A 20,527-nucleotide genomic window follows, 5' to 3' on the forward strand; every position below is an offset into this window, starting at 1 on the left:
CGAAAAACAAGCTTACAAATCCAAAGCACTACAAAATTGCCATTCGCCCTGTCGACGGCGATTTTTGAGATGTCTCGGAATTAGCGTTCGCCAAGGCACTTGCGCGCGCGTGCGGCGTGGAAAATTGGAGAACTCCTAGTGCAATTGAACAGTGCATCGAACTCCGCCATTGCAAGCACCCCAAGCATGGAGCAGGTCAACCGAATCTGGCAAGTTGAAAAAATCATGATTGCCGGGAAATCTTACGAGCTCAAAACATACGGGACGACCCCAGGAAACATTTAAAAGGCGTCTTTCACGGCGTGGACCCCGACACGAATCCAAAACATCTCATGAAAAACATCAGGATTGTGAAAGCTGGCATCCAACTCGCATTCGCAAGGATGATAGGAAATTTAAGAGCAGTAGTCTTAGGTGTCACCGGAGGTGGCCCGCCGAGACAAGTATATACGAGGGCATGAAATTCCAAGTTCACCTCTACAGGAAAACTAAAATGATCTGCAGATGGTGCAACATGCAGGCACACCGCACGAATGTATGCCTGCACCCCGACAAAAAGGCGTGCGAATACTGCGGCAAAATGGAAGACCCGACCATCCACACTTGTGACAAAGTCTGTGCCTTCTGTGGAGGAGGACATATTCGACAGGCGATCCAGTGTGCAGGAACAGATACCTGAGACCGCCAGAGAAACCTAAGACAAAAGAGGAAAAAAAGCTTGTCTTCCACGAGGAGAAACAACCGCCCATAAAATACTAGAAAGAATTCCCCCAGCTAGAAGCCATGAAGAATGCCAACGACAGATCCAGTTTGGAAAAGAGACATGAGATCCAAGAGCACGAAGCCGCCAAGCCTCGGCACAAGTCCAAGACCAGAGGCAGGTCAGCGTCCAGGGACGCTGCACCCCCCGGAGGAACCAAGGACATGAGCGGCAACAATGCCTGGGTAAGTGGACCATCTCTGTCTCCCACGAACGCCTCTAGTATGGCTGAGAAATACAAAAAATTTCTCGATGAGGCAATAGTTAATATCAGACAGGAAACGAACGCACAAATTAGAGCAATAGCGAAAGACAGGGACGAGTGGAGAGGCAGATTCGAAGATCTAATGAGGAAAACTGAGCAAGAAAAACTCAGCTCAAGCACACAGATGGAGGTAGAAAACAGATGTGTCGAGCGCACGCAAGATTTTGAAACGGTAGACGAGAAACTCGAAGTATTAGTTAAAATACAGGACAAAAAATTGAACAACGTAGCCACAGTACACGACGCGAGACGCGCAGCAATTGAGGCTAAGCTGAATGATATAATCGCGGTTCTGGAAAAGCTCGGGCAACGTTTGACGAAAACAGAAGATCGAATGCTACACAACCTAACACAGTAACCAAAAGAGAAAGGTCGCAAGAAAGCATACCAAACAATATGAACAAAGCCAGAGCAGCGAGAATTGAAGACCAACATGGCTCACGCCACTAACAGCATAGCCACCAGGAGGAAAGACAAATGCCACATCTGGCAGTGGAACTGTAGAGGTTTCAGGAACAAGGAAGACTTCAGCTTGCATATATTGAGCAGCAGCCAAAGCCTCATGTGATACTTCTACAGGAAACATTAATTACTGCAAAGATACCAGGATACGACTCGCATGTCGAGGAAAACCAGACACGGGTGGCCACACTTACAAGCAAAACAATCAGTGTTCAAGCACGACAAGTTAACGCTAGAGACAGAGCACATATTAGTAGAAGTCCTTCCCAGAAAAAGAAAGGATAAAAGTCTATTTATACACAATATACACAGCCCTCCAAGGGACAGGAAAACGGACTTCGGATCAATCATTGAAGAGACTCGGAAGATTGCAGGCACGAATAGGCTAGTTATAACGGGGGACTTCAACGCGCCACATCAGACATGGGGATACCGACAAAATACCGCGAAAGGAACTCGCCTACTAAAAGCAACGGAAAGGGCCAACCTGAAGTTGCTAACCAACTGCGGCACCTCGACGCGACATGGAACAGCGTAAACAGAGATTCTTGCCCTGACCTCGCATACGTAACCGAAGAAATAGAAGCGGAGTGGACAAACACGAACCTCAACTTCGGGAGTGACCACTTCATATGCGAGACGTCTGGTGAACGCAGGAAGGCTGCTCAGTGCACTAAGGAAATCCAAAGTAACGGACTGGCATGAGTTCAGGAAAGAGCTGGAAGAACAAATTGCAGAAAACGTAACCCAAATGGACCAGATCAGATTCGTGCCAAACATAAAAAACAAACTAAAACGATATCAGACCACGACAACGTAGAGGAAGTAGACCGACACCTACTCAACCTATGGGACGCGAGAAGAGGGATGACCAAATGATGGGAAAACAAAAAACATAACAGGAAACTCAAAATTCGGATCGCAAAACTAAACGACAAAATTCAGATCTACGCGCAGACGGTGGCCGGCAACAACTGGAACCAAATCTGCAATGAACTCAACGGAAATTTAGGCTGTGCTAAGAGCTGGAAACTAATTAGACACCTAATTGATCCAAGTCAAAGCAGGAATGAAAATGGCAAGGCAATAGAGAGGATGCTTCACCCGATCCAATCGACAGACTCTGAAATCGCGGATCAGATCTGGAATGGGTACATGGGAGAGCCAGACGGAACAGTCAACATCGATCAGAAATACGCAGGAATACCCAACCCAAAGCTGGACGCGGACATTACAGTAGAAGAAGTATACGCAGCGGCTAGATCCTTCGTCAAAAACACTGCACCCGGCAATGACCAAGTTAGCAACGCAGTCAATAGAAAACTTAGCGAGCAATAAATGGAGGAAAAAACGAAGTTCTTCAATGAAATCTGGTCTAGCGGAAATCTATTGAAAGAATGGAAACATGCGGAAATTATAACTATTCCCAAACCTGGGAAGCAGCTAGGCTTGGACAACTTAGGCCCTATCTCGCTTACATCTTGCATAGGAAAATGGCTCAAAAGAATCCTCAATAGCCGATTCACAGACTACCTGGAAGACGAAAAACTACTGACAAACTCGATGTTCGGCTTCAGGAAGAATCTGTCCACACAGGACGTAATGCTGCAAATCAAACACGGCATCTTGGACAGATTATCAGCCAAAAACGAAGGTATCATCCTCGCGGTGCACCTAAAAGGTGCCTTTGACAACATCAGCCACAAAGCAATTCGCGATAGCATATCGGAAACCGGGTGCGGGGAGAGAACGTACAATTACGTCCGGGACTTTCTCAGCATCCGGACAGCAACAATAAGTGTCGGCGGTATCAGGACCAACGAAAGAGCAACTGCCGGGAAAGGAACCCCGTAGGGATCCATCATCTCGCCCCTTCTCTTTAATCTGGCCATGGTGCCGATAGCGAGGAAATTGGAAAGCATACCTGGAATTCGTCACGCACTCTACGCCGACGACATAATGGTGTGGACGACGACAGGATCAGCGGGAGAAAAGGAAGGCGAATTGCAAAGAGCCCTGGATGGCATTGAAGAAAGTACAAGAAGAAACGGCAGGCAATGCGCCCCTGAAAAAACCGAGTTCATTAGAATCCACAAGAAAAACTTCAAGGCAGAGCCCATTCAAATCCGACTTCAAAACCAAGAAATCGGAGGATTATAAACCTTGAGGATACTAGGTATGTGGCTACAGAGCCACGAGGAAAGAACGCATACAATCAAGCTACTAACTCGGGCAACCAGTCAGGTCTGCGGCATGATTCGAAAAATAGCAAACAGGAACGGAGGGTTAAAGGAGAAGGACGCGATCAGAATAGTAACGGCGATGATGATCCCCCGCTGGACCTATAGCCTCCCGTACCACAACGTCGCCAGAACGGAATCACAGAAAATTGATGCGCAGTTTCGGAAAGCTTATAAACTAGCACTCGGATTACCAAGCATGCATCCAATGAGGCTGTTATGGCAATCTGCATCTCGGCAACCTACGAAAACGCAAAGAAGCAATCCTGGTCTGCCAAGAACGCAGACTAGAACAAAGTCGGACTTGTGGAAACCTACTGAACATCATGGGACGACCCATCAACGAGAAAACTAACCCTCTAAGAGAAACACTCACTCCCGAAAGCACAGCTGAATACCAGGTCCTTCCAATTCCCAAAAACATGGACCACCAAACAACAGCGAAAAATGAAACGCGAGACGTCGCCACATACAAAACAACGTCGTCAGAAAATATAGCGACATACTCTACGTAGACGCCAGTCCATATCTGGGGCAAAAAACGGTGGTAGCCATCATAATTGACCACACTGAAAGAGAGCTGACCAGCTGATCGATCAAGACAAATAACTACATAGAAGATGCAGAGAAAGTTGCAGTCGCCCTTGCAGTTAAACACGCCTGCAGCCAAGGTAGAAAACACATAATACTGAGTGATTCCCAACAGACCTGCCGTGCCTTCCTCCTGTTGCGCGTATGCAAACAAGCACACCGAATAATGGAGCAGGAAAAAAAGACGGGCAACCTGAAACACAATCATGTGGATACCGGCACACGACGGAATCAATGGCAACGAGGCTGCCGACAGGATAGCCCGAGGGCATACTTTCCAGTCACCTGCGTCAGCTGCCCCAGAGCTTTCAACCCCTGTTACATACGGGCAACTAATACAATACTTCAATTCAGAAAGAAAATGATACACATAACCGCACAAAGACCTCAGCAGACAGGAGGCAGTAACCTGGAGGAACATGCAGGCTAGGATATTCCCAAACCTAGCAAAGTACCACAAAATCTGCCCCGAAAAGTTGCAAAATAACACATGCACTGCATGCGGTGAAGTCTCGAACATGCTTCACATGATATGGAACTGCAAAGAGCAATTAGAGAAATGTAAAGCTCGAGCGCTCAGCCAAGCGGAGTGGGAGGCAGAGCTGGCCCACACGGGTCTCTCTGAACAGCGCAGCCTGCTCACCAGGGCCCGGGAGACAGCCGAGGCCAATGGTATCCTGTACTGAGGAAACCACTCACGCTATTCCGTTAAACAGTTTACTCTCTCTCTCTCTTTCTTTTCCTTCTTTCTACAGCCACAACACGAAGGAAAAGAAAATTCACGGGCCTGCTACTGGCTCAGAAGGTTGGTAGTTGAGCAATCTTCGCTGCCTCAATTGATTAATTGATTTTATAGGAGGAGAAAGGCGGGGTATTTGTCTCACTTGTATTCTGAGGACACCTCAGTCGCGCCGTGAGGGAAGAGAGTAAAGCGGCAGTGAGTAGAAAGAGAGAAAGAGGAGCCGTAGTGGAGGGCTACGGAATACTTCGGACCACCTGGTGATCATTAACGTGCGCTGACATCGCACAGCACACGGACGCCTCTTCGTTTCGCCTCCATAGAAACGCAGCCAACGAGGTTGGGTTCGATCCCGGGTACTCCGGCACAGTAGTCGGTCGTCTTACAACTGCACCAGCCCGGCGGGGCCGATTGATTTATATCAAGGGAGAAGGCGCGGTAACTGTCTCACTTCTTTCTTGTGGACACCTCAACCGCGCCGTAAAGTATGGAAGGTGGGAGTGAAAGTTGAAAGAGAAAGAGGAGCCGTAGTGGAGGTCTACGGAACAATTTCGACCACCTGGTTTGATTTACTGATTTATTTATAGGAAGGGAAAGGCGCGGTAACTGCCTCACTTGTTTTCCTGTGGACACCGCAACCGCTCCGTAAGGGAAGGAAGATGGGAGTGAAAGTGGAAAGAGAGGAAGAGGAGCCGTAGTGGAGCCGTAGGCGCTGTACAGAGCAATTTCGACCACCTGGGGATCTTTAACGTGCGCTGACATCGTACAGCTCGACCACCTGATTGTTATAGGAAGGGAAAGGCGCGGTAACTGTCTCAAATGTTTTCTGTGGACACCTCAACCACGCCGTAAGGGAAGCGAGGAAGGTGGGAGTGAAAGTGGAACGATAGAAAGAGGAGCCGTAGTGGAGGGCTACAGAGTAATTTCGACCATCGACCACCTGATTTAAAAACTGATTTATTTAAAGGAAGGGAAAGGCGCGGTAACTGTCTCACTTGTTTTTCTGTGGACACCGCAACCGCTCCGTAAGGGAACGGAGGAAGATGGATTGAAAGTGGAAAGAGAGAAAGAAGAGCCGTAGTGGAGGGCTACGGAGTAATTTCGGGGGATCATTAACGTACGCTATATTAGTTTCTGTACGAAAAAGGAAAAAAAGTGCACGGGCCTGCTATTGGCTCTGCAGCTGAGCCACCTCCGCTGCCTCGTGCAGACCAAAGAGAAAATAGAGAAGAAAGAAAAGGAAGAGGCAAAGAAAAGCGCGCGCCATAACAATGGCCGTCGTCCACCACCGAAAGGGTGGCGGGTGCACTGACGGCCTACAACAGATTCTGTGGCAGGCTAGCCCCTGCCACAAGCGGCGGTTAACTGCCTTTCCCTGCCCCATCAGGGGGGTCCGCTGCCTCGTGCGGACAGATGAGAGAAAGCGGGCAGCGGAGAAAGTAGAGAAAAAAGAAAAAAAAATTGGAGGCTTATCAAGGTTAAGCCCAGTGGATGCGAAGCATGTTAAGCAGCTGCCTCAGTGTGGATGGGGCTAAGTAACGGAGACGTGGTTTTCGGTTAATCGTCATACTTAATTCTTTGCAGCCCGACAAACACACTCTTATGGTCCGTAAATGCATGACTCAGCGTTTGGAGGCATCTTGACCGCATACACACCCGGCGCAAAGACGCTGGCGCGGTTCGGGCACAGAGACTGACGCGACGGCGCGCGCGCGCCGCTTCATCCCTGGCATGACGTCACATATCACGTGCTACAGCGATGGTGGCGCCGCCGCCGCGTCGCGCGCGACGGGGCGAACCGAAGCCTGGAGGTCTCCGCCGGGCGATGTCCGACGGCGCGGTGCCCCATCTACAGCCGGCCGGTGTGACGTCATCACGTGACGTCATGTCACGTGACCCCACTTCAGGGTCAATGGTGGCCACCGCCGGGCGTCACGCGGAGGCCCGAAAGCTACGTTAATATGCGTCGCATAAAAGGAGAGGGAGGGAAAGACGCGCGCCGGAATAAAGCCCCTTTACGCCGAAACAGCGTCGTCCCCCACTTATGCGGTGGCGGGCGCAATGGCGGCCTACAACAGATAAAAATTCGCTGGCAGGCAATGTTCTTAGATATATCTAAGAACGTTTGGTTTGGTTTCTGGGGTTTCACACCCCAAAGCAACTCAGGCTATGAGAGACGCCGTAGTGGAGCACTCCGGAAATTTCGACCACCTGGCGTTCCTTAACGTGCACTGACATCGCACAGCACACGGGCGCCTTGCTTTTAGCCTCCATCGAAAAGCGGCCGCCGATGCCGGAATTCGAGAACGTTGGTAGCAGGCTAGCCCTCGCCGCAAGCGGCGTTGACCTACCGTCCCATCCCCGTAAAACCAGTAACAGCCACCCTTCACCACCTCATCACCCCCCCCACCCCCCGCCGCAAGCTACGGTGACCTACCTGTCCCAGCTCCATCAGGACCAGGAGAGCCACCCGCGCTTCAAGTGTGGGATTGCAGATGGCAGGAATTATAGAAAAGATAATACTTCTGGTTGGTCGCTGTGAATTTGGCGGCTGGTAACGTCACTTCTCTGTCGATCAATCGGGTGCGCTGCTTGGGCTGACAGCTTTTTGTTGACGAGAATATGAGCCATTAAAGGCTTTCGCCTTAAATATGAACCTTGCCCTGGTTAGGTGTAGGGGCCCACAATTCCGTGCAGTCCACTGAAGAGCATAGGGCTCCTTCCTTTCCGCCTCCAGCGACACAGCCGCTGGCGGTCGTGATCAAATCCAGGAACTCCGACACAAGGGGCGTCCGTCTGCTGTGCAATGTCAGTGCACAATAAATATTCCCAGCTTGTCGAAATTACTCCGTAGCCCTCCCCTATGGCTCCTCTTTCTTTCTTTCCACTTTTGCTACCACCTTCCTCCCTCCATCTACGTCGCGGTTCAGGTGTCCACAGAACGTGTGATGGATATTGCGCCTTTTCTTTCCTGTGAACCAATTAATATGATTGCCTTCCCCAAAACCTAATCTAGGGTAAAAATTATGAAAAACCGCGAATTGAAAAGCGGGTGTTAAACAGGGTATTGCTGCAACACGCATAACTGTTTCTTCAATGCTAGCCAAACCTTGTTTGACTAGCATTGAGTAACCGAGCGCCAGCAAGGATAGCTTGAATGTCAGTTACGGTGACTTTGCTAAACATTGTACTATGAGAAACGAGAACCGTTAAGCGAATACATACGTATTGTAGAGTTTAAAAAAACTATTGCACTCGGTAGAAAGCATATTTTGTTCTTCTCAGACGACATCGGTTTGATTACTTGTCAGTGGCTTTTGCAACGTCTGTGCTAATAACAGAAAACAAAGATTTACTGAAATTTGACGCAAAGAGGTTGCGTGGATAGTTTGCGCTGACCTAATAGAACCCACTCTGTTTCAAAGTACGTTTACATAAATGCGAAATGGCTTATATGAACAACGATGTTTTCAAATTACCCGTTTCATTCCAGAAGAGTAAACTTCGCTTGACGGATCCCTGATTCAGAAACACGAGAAATACAACAGAGAAACTAAGATCAAAAGCTATTGTTCTCATTCCTTGACAACATTTTTCAATTAGTTTTAGGCATGGTTTTTTTTCTTATTATCCTCCATCACGACACAGCTTTTATTGCGAATGACTAATATTCAATGCCCGAGAGCTTTGTAGCAGCAGTAGAGCCGAATATCCTTTGCATCCATTCCACCGAACTTAGTTCGGCTTTATGACGCTTAATTGTGGGGATTTGTTCCACGCTCCTTCATGGCGCATGTCTGGCGCTTATGATAAGCAAAAACGTCCTTTTCGGCTTTGCGAGCACCCGCCGAGCCCTGCGTTTGCAGCCTAATCGTACAACCTGGAAGTAACCATGTGTGGCATTTTCAAGCCACGTGCAAAGAAAAGAGAGTACTTTACTATAACATATTCGGTTTATCATCATCAAATTGCTGACATAAGAATACATTTTGCTCGCAGAAACAAAACATTGGGCCGAATCCAGCGTTATATTCCTGCTCTTCGCTAATAGCCCGTAAGAGGTGCTGCATTGCGTTCCAGGGAACCAGTCAGGCAGCTTCTATGTAATTGTCCGGTCACATGCCGAGCAGTCCTCAAATATGCATATAAGCACTCTGAAGGACGAGGGGTGAATAAAAGGGCAAGTGGAACTACCGAGCCATCGAAGTATCAGCCATGCATGTCTCGCATGTACCAAAAAAATGGGTGGGTTCTTCTTCGGTAGACTCATCCCCGTATTGCCAGTGATATGCGGCGTGCTAGAGCGTCCAACAGCTTGTAATAAATGCAATAGCGTTTTCATTGCACAGTATCGATAAATATAGATGAAAGTCAAAAGCATTGGCAACAGACGAAAGGTGATGTATTTAAAATGAGACCGTTAGCACGTCCAGATATATCACGCAGTAGGAAAGTCTAGTAGGTAATAATCAGATAACTGAGAGCTTAAGCAATATGAAGTTGTGGAGTTGGCTGTTTTTGGAAATTTGCACACTGTGACGTAAAGGGAAAGGGTAAGTCCAAAATTGGTATGTCTAAGTCCAATGATGGGTAACAAAACTCGTTTTCATGGCCACTGCTCAAACTGCCTCGTTCTGAAATGTATATATTTTTAACCTTTTTTTTTCCAAGATAATGAAACAACATTATATATGCAGGGTGTTGAAAGTTAGCTATTCATGAGTTTGAAGGAAATGCGAAGAGCTATACAAAAATACTTCTGTATTTTGGAGAGGTGATCAGGCGCTTGCAAACAGTCTCAATATTATCCATCGTAATATCGTTGAACAATAAATTTAAAAATGGTGCTTCCATTAGGTGCAGTTAGCAAGCATGGTTATAATATATATAAAGAGAAAGCGGCTTTTGATGACTATTCTATAGGGCGGTAGTTTGGTAACGCGCCAGTTTCCTAAGATAGATTTGTATTAAATATCAGCAGCCCTGTCTCTATATTTAAGCATGGGAGACCGCGGCACTCAGGATTAGGTTCCCCTCTCAATAGACGGGGATCGTGCTTGGGGTGCTTTTACTGAAAAAAATATTGGAGGGACAGTCGACCGTGATAATTTTCTGTTCTTGGCCAGATAACCGATTGCGGAAACAGTCCATCCACACAGTACGTCCTTGGGTTCGCCGGCCAACAACCAAAACCCTGGCTAAGAGCGAAAAGTAATCATCGTCGTCTATGGGCAAAATTAGAACCATTGGGCAGAAGTTTAAGACATGCATATCTCAGTGCAGTACAGAAACGCGCTACTAAAATTCTACAAGATGGAACTCTCACAAATACCACTAAGTTTTCAACACAAGCATGCATGTATCTGCAGTAAATAAACTGTTTATTATTGCTTTAGTTAAGTAGTGTTATAATATTACTTTTACCTAAAGATTTTTGTCCGCCTAATTGCATATCCCGTGTACAAAATGAAGTTTTGAGGAATTACTCTGTGCATTCTATTTACATTTTATTCTATCCTTGTACACCTTCTCTTTAGAATAAAATATCTCTGTGTCATTTTTGCCGTAATAAGAATTTTAAGATTTGTTTATTTAACATAAAATACTCTTAAAAGAATAAGCTACTCCACAATGCGTCCCAATATATTTATTTCGGCACTTTTATTTTCAGTAATGTAAATGCCTTTAAGACGTTGGATCAAGCAATGCTGACACCACTGATGGCGAGAAATTCGTTTCAGATGTTGAGTCAGAGACAATATTGTAACTGAAACATTTTTTGCGCGCGCTCTGATATGATAGGATATTAAGGGATGGGACTTCTTTCTACAATACAATTTGTTGCGGTTCCACATCCGGACAAGTTCCAGCTCTCTATCTGAATCTAACCACCCTTGCCACTCTCAGGAATTTCATTCTAAAGACCTGTCCCATTGATTGCAGTTGATTTCATGTAAGCCGAATTGGTCCTATTTACTGTACCACTCGTCACAGCTTCACGAGTGGGCAACATGGAACCCTAAGCATTTGGCGACTGCCGCTCTTTCAAGCGGCCTCATGTCAAGAGTGGTGTCATCTGCGTGGTTTGTAGAGCAGTTCTCGCCGCTAAGATCCAGCCCTATTCGACGGTCCATGCGATGCACAGTGGCAGAGGGGGGGTTTCTTGCGGTACCATCACACCTCGCCGCCAGGAGCGGACCGAAGAGATCAGACGCGTGACGCTACATTGATGTGGAGCTGTTCCACGTCCCCCTTCAGTGAGTCAATTCGTGTACGAAAACGCAATCCCTCCTAACAATAACGTCACGATGGTCGTTTTTCGTACCCAAATGCTACACTTCCGCCTATGTAGATAGCCAGGTACCGTTCTGAAGCGATTTTCATTTGCGGTGGGTAAGCTTACGGAGCACAAGAGATTGCAACGTCCGAACTAGCTGCCCAGACAAGCTGGTTGTTCGATACGAGGCAGTTGGGGTTTCGCGGGATGCGCTGCTCGGCCGACTTCATCTCAGGCGCTGCCTGCGCTATCGGGCACATCGTGGGGGCTTGGCTTGTTGCCCCGCTGCTTTTAATACCTGCATCAATCATGTCTGCTGACGTTTGTCGCACTACCTTATACACTTACGGGACCAGTGTAGGCGAGACATTCTTGCCGTATGTCGGAGTTGTTTGAATGGCCGCGCAATGTACGTGCAAGCTAGATCAATGCTGTCCGCGCCTCGTCCCACGGAGATGAGTACAACTAAGGGAGAGTTTCGTATTTAGGTTGTTGCAACCTACACATGAGAATAATCTTGCGTACTCTGCAGGTAATTTATCCACTGTATCGGCGTCAAATCTCTTTATTATTCATGAATTACACATTTACATTTTTCCTGCTTCATGCACAGCATGGTCCACCCTTAGGGTGAGCATACGAGTAGGTGGTCGCTCTCTTAGAAGCTATGTTTTGCTGGCATCACCACACATTAAACGAAAGTGTCGCAGTTACAGGTAAAGCATGAGGTGGCTCTTCGCATATGCTGTCATTTTTCATCAATCCGCTGGCAGCTCGAATGCACTGGCGCTCCGAAGAGAGCTTCCACGTTCTCGCGCGTTTACTCTAAGGGTGGAGGACGCTGTATATCGCTATACATACAATCATTCATATTTGTCAACGGTCAATTGTTGCTCTCATCATATGAACTATAGATGTGAGGCCAGGAGGAAGGTTAAAATGAAGGCGTGAAGCCTCCATTCAACAATACGGGTTGACAATGTCCTGAAGTGCAGTGAGAAGATTTAACCTCAAAGTGGCTTTACAGAAGCTAGGGCCCTGTCCGGTTGAACGTGTTGCGATGTTGACTGATTCGAAATCCGCCCTTTATTGGTTCGAGCGTGGGTGGCCTACAGAGTTCTGCTTTCTTCGTTCTCTAAGCTTGGTGTGTAATTTGCGCACCAGAGACTCTATACATTTGGAATGGTCGCTCCCTTAGGTGTCGTAGGCACCGAGGTGGCCGAGGGGACGCCCATAAATCGCTGTCAGGCAATACATCAAAAGCCCTCAATTCGCGACGGTTTTTTTTTTTTGATAAGCCGGTGCGCAGCCATTTCAGCAGAACGCAGTGGAGCAGAATGCAGCCCACAAGCGATGTGCGACCAAACGACAAGAAAGATTCCAAGCTACTTTAGGACATCTTATTCTCACGGCCTCCTCGTACCATTGCATGGGTGTGCAGGGTGGCTCTGGTATTCCCTCCGCTATGCTGGACATGTTGTGCATAAGATTATCTAATGTGCTGTGCAGTGCACAGCTCGGAAAACTATCTGCTGTATTTCGGGGCTCGGTCCTATCCCGTTTACTCTGTAATTTTGCGATATCAGCGAATTCTAGCTGCCTCCCAACGGGCTCCTGGCAATTTATGTATATATTCGCAAAAATAGATGCCACAGCTTTCTTGCGCCTTTAAAGATTAGTCGAGGACTTCCGCATATATAAATAACTTCAGGGGGCCCAAGCCGCAACAGTCGCCCTTTTGCTTAGTTTTGCTTTGTGGCTAAACGTGCAAAAATCGGCTGGCGTGGATTGCATATCTAGCTCATGAGCTCGCCCTCCAACGCTAACTCTGGACGGGGCATCTTCGCTGAGGCCTGGGCGCGGACACCAACCAGCGGTATACATTCGTAACCCCCTTACTCCCTCTCGGTAGCCGGAGCCCGTTTACGGAACAAGAGGATAACCATTGCCGCATATGAGCTCCCCTCTTGAGAACATGGCATTAAGAAGAGGCTGCGTTACGGCTGTATGCAACGTCTCAGCCCTCAGGACCGCTCTATATATCACTGCCGCCCGCTTATTTCGATGCGCAAGCAAAGTTTTAAGACCCTTCAGGTGCAGCACTGCAAATCTCTGCGTGTGTGCCTCACCCTGCTCACGAACTCGTATTGCTTCGGTGGTGTTCGCGGTGATTGCATGACCGTGGCAAATTCAGGCCATGCTTCGGGCGCTTTACAATGTTGGTAAGCAGCTCCGTCGCCAACTGGATGGCAGCCAACTACTTCTCTGCTTGCTCAACCATTCGTGTTAGTTCAGTTAGCTGCACTGCTTCAAAATGAAAAGCTCTACATCGCCTCGCTCCCCTACAGCTTATGTTCCCACTAACCTGCTGGATAAGAGACATAGCAAGACGTCATCGGCGTGGCGGTAACTCACAGCACTGCAAGTGCCTAAAATGAAAGCAATTTAGCAGCAGCGGTCATTTGTGCGTAGCTTTGTGTCCAGCCATTGTTTGTACGGAAGGCTTTGAGGCGAGGGAAAGCTGCTCGCTAGAAGCGACATCAAAAGGACTGGTCACAGTGAATAATACCAGCATTCAAATTTGATTTGACGACAGAAGTGATTGGTGTCTTAGCAAACACTCTGGAGTGCACCACATTTTTCGCAAATATTAGCATCGCATCGAATCGTCCGCCGATGATGACGATAAAAACCTTTAAGGGAAGGCTGATCGGGTCCCTTGTCCGGGACACCACTGGTAAAAGCCGCTGCCCATGCTCTTTCGACGAGGGCTCATTGTTCTTTGAGGTCCGAGCTGGACAGGGCCGCCTCCCAGCCTTCCCACATTGGCTGATTTATTATGTCAATACTGATATTTCCTTGACAAGCACATACCATATAAGTATGGTATAAGCCGCCAATAAATATTTCATTGAAAACTTGCACTGAAACTTGTTGAGCTATACGAAAACTCACATTGCCTCTACATTTACCCCTCGTCACACAGCGTCCCTCTGAAGCTCTCAATATTACAGAGGACGTGAAAAACACACCTGTAGAGCTTTCTTCCCGAATAAACCTACTTATCCGAGTGTAAGCTCATTTAGGCATGACTACACAGTAATACTGCCCTTGCTTCTCTACGCGAGCTTATCGATCGTTTTTGGTCTCTTCACCGAGCCGATCACGTTTTCTCTTCGCTGCTGCTTCTCGGCGAGCCATATCGGCTGTAGATCAGACCAATCCTGCGTTGTAGCGTTGACGCACTCCGGTCGGCGTGCACCGCAGCCATGGCGAATGATAGCAAACAAGCGCCGGCAAAGCAGTGGTTAAACCCCCCGCTTGGTCACATGGTATTGCACTATCCGTGTCCATAATCGGAGCGATCAACCGTTGGCCCCGGGTAGTGCTACGGACGAGGAAGACTGGCCCTCTGCTGTAGAGGTGCACAGGTGCTTGGCCGCTCTGGTGGCTCAATCAAAAACGCTAAAGTGCGAATAACGCGAATAGGTGAGAATAATAGAGCTACGCTTTAAATGTGGCTGTGGTTTAACGACGGTTACACCAAAAGGTTGAGCAATAGAAAGTGACTCTGCTGTTAAGCTCTCTTATCAAGTTAGGTAATGGTAATTGATCGCGGAGACACGGATATTGACTTTTGCTTCTAATAGGGCTATCTCTCTACCAACATTAGCCATAAGGCTAAGCGCTTTTGTCCGTGGAGCACGAAGGCCCACCCCTCGAAGCCCGTAGCAAATGGAAGGAACGAAGCGTTGGACAATTGACTTTCTATTTCAGAAAACAAAACTTATTCTAATATACATGGCGCTCATAAGACAAGTTTGGAACAACAAGAGAGGAAAGCCCAGCGGAGGCTCGCAACGGAAAAGAGAACAAAAAAAAAGGGAAGGGAGACAGTCCCGACTTAATTATGGCGTATGGGATGAACAAAGCTGGGCAGATACGAAGCTTCCAAGCAATCATAGTAAACAATCACTGCGATAACTTCGCCGCGAAACACTATCAAGAGCAAATCAAGAAAACACCGAAAGCAAATTGAAACATGCAATATATAGATGAATGTTGTTTAGTTATATTTTCTTTTTATAGCGCTCCTACTTCTCACTACCCACGAAACGATTTCACGACAGATGGCTGTACAAAAGAAATCACGTTTTGTCTACGCCGTTTCGGACTTGATAAACATTTTCTTCTTTTACAATTGCAGGGTTTCCGCTTAGTCGACAGGAAAATATTAGAAAATGCTTTACTGCTGATTGTGTTTTTTTTTTTTGGCTTGAAGTTATTAACCATGAGGCGCCTTCAACCTCACACAAACAATCCACTCGAATGCGCCAAAAATAAAACAACATACTTTGCACCGAGTTCAATTTATATGGTCTTTCAGAAGCCTGCGAAGTTAAGTGGATCCAAATAACCGTTGGTAGGACATCAAAAGTATATTTTCTATCTGTCGGTTGCTAAATGACCGCCAAAACAGGTGCAGCACAAATTATTTTAAGCCTTACAAAAATATGAAAAATTTAACATGGTTCAATCAAAAATATATTTTCTATTTGTCGGTTGCTGAATGCCAGCCAAACAGCTGCAGCAAAAGTTAATATAAGTGTTATAAAAATATGGCAAATTTAGCGGTTCACCAAAAGGCAAGTGACGTGCGCCAGCACATCTGGTTTCACTTGGGTCGCAGCTCGAGGCTAGTTTTCAAGGTCGATCACAGCACAGAGAAAGATTAGTGAAATCGGTGTCTACGGGCAACAGTGGTTGCGCCATATACCTTGCGACGTCCGCTTACAACAGCTTAGGATTGCAAAGCGATGCGTGTTGGGGAACCTCTGCACACAGATGAACGTTGATGAACATGACAGTATACAAAGCACAGCATCAGAGGCGTGCAGTGAAACAAGTGACACGTTCGGCTCCGGTGATGACTTCGTGGTCTAATGCTGTCACCAGCGAAACTTGTCTGTCATCGCCACCCCGGGACAGAAACCCAATGACACAACAAGTTCTTAATTGTTTTATTTGTTTCAGGTCTAGCAAGCTTCCGGCAAAAGACACGGGCAAATGGCAACGTAGAAGTTTTTGTATTAGCATAGTGAAAAGAAAAATAAATGCGCGGGTATTTTGCTCAGACCTTACTGGTTGTACGTGAAATTAAAAATGGTAATAATCACCATCAGCCTAAAATGTCCACTGTAAGATAAAGAACTCTCTTATGATATTGCTGCAATTTGCTCTCTCCTCTTCTAGTTCTTGGCAGCTTGATCCGTGTAAACTTCATAATCTCTTCTGCTGGCCTTACGCTATGACACCCGCTGCTGCTGCACTTTCCTAATTTTCAAATCAATCCAACTACATTTAGAAAGCATCGTGTGTTTTGTCTTGTCGTTACAAGTCTGCCTATTCCCATAACTTCGCACTGAGCAGGATGGGCAGCAAATTGCTTGCAGTGGGCAGTCTCGCATAGCAGCCCCACTGCTGCTCCCAGAGGTTGACGCTAGTGCGCTATTGCGGCAGGCATTCGATCTTTCGAACTTCACTCGACTCTTAAAGGGAAGTTATAGGCCACTCTTTAAGCCAGGATGGCCGAATCCTGATGCGGATAAATGTTCCACAGAGTGTGTGTCAAATACTGACAATGTACCTTCACAATTAAAAAAGTATTAGAGTGCTAAAGTCTCATCCCTGGAAAAAGGAGCAAGGGAATGCAGATTTTATAGGAGCCGGCACTCTCTCCTGTGCTAGCGGGAAAAAAATGTGCATGGGAAAACCGCGTCATGCCGTGTTACCTGTGCAAAGCAAGGCTTATGCATGCGTTCTGCTAAAGTTAGTAAATATGTTTTATGTAACAGAAATGGTTAGCATGGAAGGTCGACGTCTTACAATCATGGTTGCTGCGCCTGCTGGCGATCGCCAATGATGCCCCTCTGCTCGAATATAATCGTCAGAGAAGGAATCTGGTTTTATGCAATAAGCAGCCAGACGTTTTATAGCCTAGCGAGCAATGGTTCCACTGGTCGACACCGCAGTCCGGTGCTTGTAACACCTAGGATGTTTTACCGATCGTCCGCTTGAGATTTGTAACCAAGCGAGCGGGGGATGTAAAGCTATCGGCACTGGGTGATATTGCGCGGGTGGCTGAAATGAATATTTTCGTTTCCTTCAAAGTGGAATAAAAATATTCGATCATGTTACTAAATGTTTAGAGCAGTGCAGTGGAGAAATGCCAAATCCTAAGTTTTGCAGCCGCACAGTGTACGTCGCGCGCCCCTTGTCGAACGAATCCAGCGTTCCGTTGAACGCATCACGTCAAGTTTCCCGCCGCTCTAACGTTGGTTTATAGAGGTGCAGTATTTGGTGGCGATGGTGGTTATGATTGTTTATCGAATAATCAAAAAACGGAAGGAAAAGAGTGCTGCCTGCCGCGGCCACAGCGATCTGAACTGAAGCACAACTGATTGATTTATAGGAAGGCAAAGGCGCGGTAACTGTCTCCCTTGTTTTCTGTGGACATCGCAACCGCGCCGTAAGGGAAATGAAGGAAGGTGGGAGTGAAAGTGGAAACAGAGAAAGAGGAGCCATAGTGGAGGGCTACGGGGTAATTTCGACCACCTGGGGATCTTTAACTTGCGCTTGCATCGCACAGCACACATATTGCAAAAAGATTGCTTTATAGGAAGGGAAATGTGCGGTAACTGCCTCAGTTGTTTTCTGTGGACACCTGAACCGCGCCGTAAGAGAAGGGAGGAAGGTGGAAGTGAAAGTGAAAAGAGAGAAAGAGGAGCCGTAGTGGAGGGCTACGGAGCAATTTCGACCACCTAGGGATCTTTAACGTGCGCTGACATCGCACAGCACACGGACGCCTCTTCGTTTCGCCCCCATCGAAATGCAGCCGCCGAGGTCGGGTTCGAAACCGGGTACTCCGGCACAGTAGTCGGGCGTCTGAAGCACAAGAGCTGCGACCAGCGCGAAGGAAAAGGGAGAGGATATCGAGGGGAAGTGCAGAGGGGAGCGATAGCAAGAAAAGACGGGGGGAGCTTTGTACATCACTTACAAAACGCAAAAAAGACAACAAGTTCACGTCGCTCGCATGCAAGTGTCCGAGCACAGTCCACAAATAACTGAGCGCGAGCGGCTACTACAGTTGTTTACACTTAAAGCGTCTCATAGCCGTGCGGGCGTAGCGTCCTATCGCAAACAGATCGTGCGCGCGACAGAATGCACGGGCTGTCGAGGGGGGAGCCCCGGCAGCATGACGTAGTATTTACCACTCGCGGAATGCCGCTACAATTATCCTCATAGTAAACAAGGCGAATTATGACGTGCGTTTTACGATCCAGGGCGTGAACGATTGCTTAAAGCGCCTGGATCCGACGGATGGACGTTTGATTCCCAGTGGAGACAGGATTTTTATTCTTCTGATGGTGTCATCAGAATGATTTTCAAGTGGACTCCTGCAGAATATTGCGAAGTGGGACACTTCTCGTCGACGTAAGCATGAACGGACACACAGTCGATTCAAGAGCCATTAAATACTTTCGCATTAAAAAAAGCAAGCGCTGCGGAAACTGACTTCACCGTATTCTTCTGCTTGCTGTTATAGTGCTGCAAACAAGGCTTCATGCGGAATTGAGTAGAGCAGGTCCTCTATGTCTATCGAGAACGCCGTGGTGGCAGAGGTTATGTTCCATAGAGTGGCAAGAAAATCTTTTGAGCTCTTCACTAAAACGGTTCCGGCCCACTGCTTGGTTCAGGTGCTTCCTTAGAAAATCTACTACCATTCGCTGCATCCGTCCTTTTCTGATACAATGACGCGAAGAGGGCAAATCACCTTGTGGGTTTTTCCTGTGAAGAATACTTGCAGGAACCCTTTTTGATCTTTCTTGACGTCATTGGCCATTGATTTGAGCTTTACCTTCCTGAGAGGCTTCCTGGCCGCCCTCTTTTGTCTTTCTTCACAAAATTTTATCGGCCTGAAGTAGTTCGTTAGTGCCTGCAGAGTCTTTTCGTCATACATTCCAACAGGCATAACAACGAAGCCGCCTTCTTTGTCGGTATGGCTGACTGGGAGGTCGTTGTCTTTCAAGTGGTTCACAATTTTTTTTAAAGGTTGGCTTAGGTGGCTTTTCACTTACAGTATAAATGAGGCTCTCAACTCCAACGTCCTTTATCTTGGTTTGTTGTGCTGCGGGAAATTTGTCGCAACGTACCTAGAAGCTGAGCGGTTGGTCCGTGGTTCAAAGAAGAATTAGTTTTGTTGTTGGTTGTAGCTGTAGGAAGAAGGAAATAAAAATACACGGGCCTGCTACTGGCTCTGTAGCTGAGCCACCTCCACTGCCTCGTGCGGACAGAAGAGAAACTAGAGAAGAAAGAAAAAAGAAGAGGGAGAGAAAGACGCGCGCCACAACAACAGCCATCATCCACCACCAAAGCTGTGGTGGGTGCAACGACAGCCTACAACAGATAAAATTCGGTGGCCGGCCAGCCCCCACCGCAAGCCGCGACGATGGGGGCTGGGCGGCTATCATACCTCCAGGGATGCTGACGATGCCTTCCACGAAGATGGTCCTGGCTTGCTTGTTGACACGCATCCGAGAAGGAAGAAAAAACTTTATTTAGCCCTATATTGGCGGTTTTTGGTACGTCTTCAGAGATGTCTGCTTGTTGAATAAACAAGAGTCTACTCCGTCGACCTCGTCCACTTCTGCACAATGGTCGGTTGCCCTCAGTCCAGAGCTCCGCTGGCTACTGCCGACCGTTGGGCTCGCTGTACCAGACCTTGCTGGTCTTCGCAGCGGTCGCTGGACAGCAGTCTCTCCCATTGCTCCGCGCTCGGGTTTCGAATTTTGGGGACCACATCTATATTTTGACAGGCCCATGTGATGTGATATAGTGTTGGTTTGTCATCGCATCACGGACATCTGTCCGCGTATATGGTAGGGTGCATTTTGTTTGGTATGGGTATGTTTGGGTACGAACCCGTCTGTAATTTTCTCCATATGACAGCTTCCTCTCTGGTGAGAGCACTGTGCGGTGCGGAATATCGCAATCTTCTTCCTCTATAGTTTTCTGATATGGCCGAGTGTGCCTTGAGTGCTGGCAAAAGTTCCGCGGACTCGTCGGATGCTCGCGAAGTAGTGTATGGTCGAGCTATCCTGTCGACCTCTTGGTTCCCTGCCACCCCCATGTG

The sequence above is a fragment of the Amblyomma maculatum genome, chromosome 6, assembly GCF_055883805.1.
Source record: "Amblyomma maculatum isolate TAMU_Amacu chromosome 6, ASM5588380v1, whole genome shotgun sequence".
Taxonomy (NCBI): domain Eukaryota; kingdom Metazoa; phylum Arthropoda; class Arachnida; order Ixodida; family Ixodidae; genus Amblyomma; species Amblyomma maculatum.